A 4,879-nucleotide genomic window follows, 5' to 3' on the forward strand; every position below is an offset into this window, starting at 1 on the left:
AACATTTATCTTTCATATAATACAGAAAGTGTAGACATAGCATTATTTCCCTCAGCAAGAATGAATATTTAATACTGGTTTTGGGCGTTTTCATGCCGTCCTGTTTTCCAAATGTCATATTCAGTCTTCATATTAGCATGTAAAGAAACTTGTTTTGCCCAAGACGATTGCAAATGTTGATTCACAGTAATCATCACAATATGACAAAACTGTCAGAAAGACCACTGTCCTTTCCATTATACATGAAATTTGCCATTTTGTGTGTGTCCACGAAAACTGTGTAAACCGTGTCACGGTCTGAAACCTCCTCCATAAATCAGTAATGGTTTGGTCTTAGGCCATACGAATAACATCACGTGATGTCATAACCTCTTTGGCAGGATACGGGAAGACTTTTTGGTAAATTTTGAGCTCCATCCTTCCATAATTTAATCCATTCTTTTTCATGTTCTCATAGCGGGAAAATTGCCTGTCAACTGTGTTATCAACATATTCATAAGAATCTGAATTAGAAATCACATGTAGAAAAACACAGATAAAGCATACAGATACATGAATTGATTAAGGTGTTGTGGTGGAACTTCTGAGGTCCTCAGTTAGCACAACACCATAAAAATGGCTGAAATGTCAACGGTGTTACCGTCAATGGTGTTACAATTAAGTATGACAGTCAGGGTTGCCAGATGAGGCTGATGATTTCCAGCCCAAAAAATGATCAAAATCCGCCCTAAAAACCCGCCCAATTCTATTGATTTATATGGCAGTGGGAAGGTTTTTTCTGATAGATGCCATTTTTACCCGCACACGGCCATCCTAAGCAGCCCAATTGGGCGGGAACCAGCCCAATCTGGCAACACTGATGACAGTTGAGGAGGAGTATGTTTTCGCCAATTTATATCCATATTGACAGACAAACAAACAAAATAATTTGTGTTCTAGGGAGATGGGTTTGTCTGCTCTGTTTTTTCTCCTAAAAAAGTGCCGACTTGTTCCCCTGTACTGTTGACCGTAACACAGTTGAGTAACACGGTTGACTGTTTTGAAAGTGTTTTTGCGCTATTGATCCCTTATGTGTTGGAAAAATCCTATGAACATACACTAGGGATTATTTCTGGAGAAGGAAGTCTTGTGTAAGGAGGGTGACTATATTCAAATCAGACGTTACAGGGATTTATGATGAAAAATGTGTCAGTCTGTATCACAGTGACTCCTAAAATCCCACTTATGAAGCTCAACAATCACATTTTCTATATCAGTTGCACAGATTAATGACAACATTACTGCTAAGGGACATAAGCACTTTCAAACATATATTGTTTCAACTCTGTAGTATTTTTATATATGTTTGAAATGACATAGTATTTGTCCATAACACTGTTGACAAAATAATTAAGCAAATGTTTCATTAGAGTATTTATCAAATGATTTAAGATTAAGCTTGGCAATTTGTTTGTTTGGAAACTTAAATATATACACTATGTAAACATCTAGGTCATTTAGTTGAAAAAAAATACTGATAATTGACATTTTGCTTTTGCCAAAAGCGTAGGGGAATCGTAGAATCACTCATATGGCTCTCCTTGTGTATCTGTGATTGCATGTAGTGTAGAGTAGAGTAGAGTAGAGTAGAGTAGAGTAGAGTAGAGTAGTGTAGAGTAGAGTAGAGTAGAGTAGAGTAGTGTAGAGTAGAGTAGAGTAGAGTAGAGTAGAGTAGAGTAGAGTAGAGTAGAGTAGAGTAACTTTATTGATCCCCGGACGTGAATTAAGGTGTCAAGTAGCTTACATAAATACACATAATGCCCACATGGAGTATTTCAAAACATATGACACAGGTCATTAGGGAGGGGAAAAATAAAGACTACAGAAAAATAAAAAGGCAATAGTGCTGAAACATATTCTATGGGTTGGGGTATTGGTATGTGATATTACACTGATATCTTTATATGTATCTACCTGTTATCTGTCTGTGACACTGAACTCTCTCTCTCTCTCTCTCTCTCTCTCTCTCTCTCTCTCTCTCTCTCTCTCTCTCTCTCTCTCTCTCTCTCTCTCTCTCTCTCTCTCTCTCTCTCTCTCTCGTCATCTCCCCACTCTGTCTTTCTCTAGTTGCCATGGAAACTATTCTGCTCTTCCTCGTTTCATTCCTGGTGTCTGTAGCTGGTAAGTCACCCTCAACACCCCCCCCCCCCAAACACACACACACACACACACACACACACGTCATCCTCAACACCCCCCCCCCCCAAACAAACACACATCACCCTCAACCCCCCCCCTCCCCTCAAAAAAAAAAAAAAAAAAAACAGGACACCCAAACAAACACTGACACATACAGTACACACAGAAACACACAGACAGACACGCACGCACACACACACACACACACACACACACACACACACACACACACACACACACACACACACACACACACACACGTCACAGATACACGTCACAGACAGATACGGACAGATGGGGAAGAAGCGTCACAGTGACAGCCTTCAGAAGTGGCAGAGGCTGGCTGTGAAGTGTGTAGATACTACAGGAGAGGAGAGGAGAGGAGAGGAGAGGGGAGAGGAAAGAAGAGAAGATGAGAGGAGAGGAGAGGAGAGGAGAGGAGAGGAGAGGAGAGGAGAGGAGAGGGGAGAGGAAAGAAGAGAAGATGAGAGGAGAGGAGAGGAGAGGAGAGGAGTGGAGAGGAGAGGAGGGGAGAGGAGAGGAGAGGAGAGGAGAGGAGAGGAGAGGAGAGCAGAGGAGAGGAAAGGAGAGGAGAGGGGAGAGAAGAGGAGAGGAGAGGAGAGCAGAGCAGAGGAGTGGAGAGGCTAGGAGAGGAGAGGAGAGGAGCGGATAGGGGAGAGGAGAGAGGAGAGGAGAGGAGAGGAGAGGGGAGAGGAGCGGAGCGGAGAGGAGAGGAGAGGAGAGCAGAGGAGAGGAGAGGGGAGAGGAGAGTAGAGGAAAGGAGTGGAGAGGAGAGGAGAGGGGAGAGGAGGAGAGAGGAGAGGAGAGGAGAGGAGAGGAGAGGAGCGGAGAGGAGAGGAGAGGAGTGGAGAGGAGAGGGGGATAGAGGAGAGGTGAGGAGAGGAGCGGAGAGGAGAGGAGTGGAGAGGAGAGGGGGATAGAGGAGAGGAGAGGTGAGGAGCGGAGAGGAGAGGAGAGGAGTGGAGAGGAGAGGGGGATAGAGGAGAGGAGAGGAGCAGAGAGGGGAGGAGAGGAGAGGAGAAGAGAGGAGAAGAGAGGAGAGAAGAGGAGAAGAGAGGAGAAGAGAGGAGAGAAGACAGGAGGGGAGAGGAGGAGGAGGCTGTGGAGAGGAGAGGAGAGAAGACAGGAGGAGAGGAGAGGAGACAGGATGGAGGGGATGAGAGGAGGAGGCTGTGGAGAGGAGGAGACAGGAGGGGAGGGGAGGAGAGGAGAAGAGAGGAGAGGAGGAGACAGGAGGAGAGGGGAGGAGGCTGAGGAGAGGAGAGGAGAGAAGACAGGAGGGGAGGGGAGGATAGGAGAGGAGAAGAGAGGAGAGAAGACAGGAGGAGAGGAGAGAAGAAGAGAGAAGGAGACAGGATGGGAGGAGGCTGTTGAGAAGAGACGAGGGAAGACAGGAGGAGAGGAGAGGAGACAGGATGGAGGGGATGAGAGGAGGAGGCTGTGGAGAGGAGGAGACAGGAGGGGAGGGGAGGAGAGGAGAAGAGAGGAGAGGAGGAGACAGGAGGAGAGGGGAGGAGAAAAGACAGGAGGAGAGGAGAGGAGAGAAGACAGGAGGAGAGGAGAAGAGAGGAGAGGAGGAGACAGGAGGAGAGGGGAGGAGAAAAGACAGGAGGAGAGGAGAGGAGAGAAGACAGGAGGGGAGGGAAGGGAGGGGAGGAGGCTGTGGAGAGTAGAGGAGAGAAGACAGGAGGGAAGGGAGGGGAGGAGACAGGAGGAGAGGAGAGGAGAGAAGACAGGAGGTGAGGAGGTTGTGGAGAGGAGAGGAGAGAAGACAGGAGGGAGGGGATGAGGGGAGGAGGCTGTGGAGAGGGTAGGAGAGAAGAGAGGAGGGGATGAGAGGAGGAGGCTGTTGGGAGAGGAGAGAAGACAGGAGGGGATGAGAGGAGGCTGTTGGGAGAGGAGAGAAGACAGGAGGGGATGAGAGGAGAAGAGAGGAGAGAAGACAGGAGGGTATGAGAGGAGAGAAGACAGGAGGGGAGGGAGGGGAGGAGGCTGTGGAGAGGAGAGGAGAGGAGACAGGAGGGGATGAGAGGAGGAGACTGTTGGGAGTAGAGGAGAGGAGAGAAGGCAGGAGGGGATGAGAGGAGGCTGTTGGGAGGGGATGAGAGGAGGAGACAGGAGGGGATGAGAGGAGAGAAGAGAGGAGGGAGGGGATGAGAGGAGGAGACGAGAGGAGAGGAGAGAAGAGAGGAGGGAGGGGATGAGAGGAGGAGACAGGAGGGGATGAGAGGAGGAGGCTGTTGGGAGTAGAGGAGAGGAGGAGACAGGAGGGAAGGGAGGGGAGGGGAGGAGGCTGTGGAGAGGAGAGGAGAGAAGACATGGGCTCTCTGTGTATTGTGAAGTGGGCTACCATGGGCTCTCTGTGTACCGTAGTGTGAGGTGGGCTACCATGGGCTCTCTGTGTAGTGTAGTGTAGTGTGAAGTGGGCTGCTATGGGCTCTCTGTGTAGTGTAGTGTGAGGTGGGCTACCATGGGCTCTCTGTGTAGTGTAGTGTAGTGTAGTGTGAGGTGGGCTACCATGGGCTCTCTGTGTAGTGTAGTGTGAGGTGAGGTGGGCTGCTATGGGCTCTCTGTGTAGTGTAGTGTGAGGTGGGCTACCATGGGCTCTCTGTGTAGTGTAGTGTAGTGTGAGGTGGGCTACCATGGGCTCTCTGTGTAGTGTAGTGTGAAGTGGGCTGCT

The sequence above is a fragment of the Engraulis encrasicolus genome, chromosome 8 (assembly GCF_034702125.1).
Source record: "Engraulis encrasicolus isolate BLACKSEA-1 chromosome 8, IST_EnEncr_1.0, whole genome shotgun sequence".
Classification (NCBI taxonomy): Eukaryota; Metazoa; Chordata; class Actinopteri; order Clupeiformes; family Engraulidae; genus Engraulis; species Engraulis encrasicolus.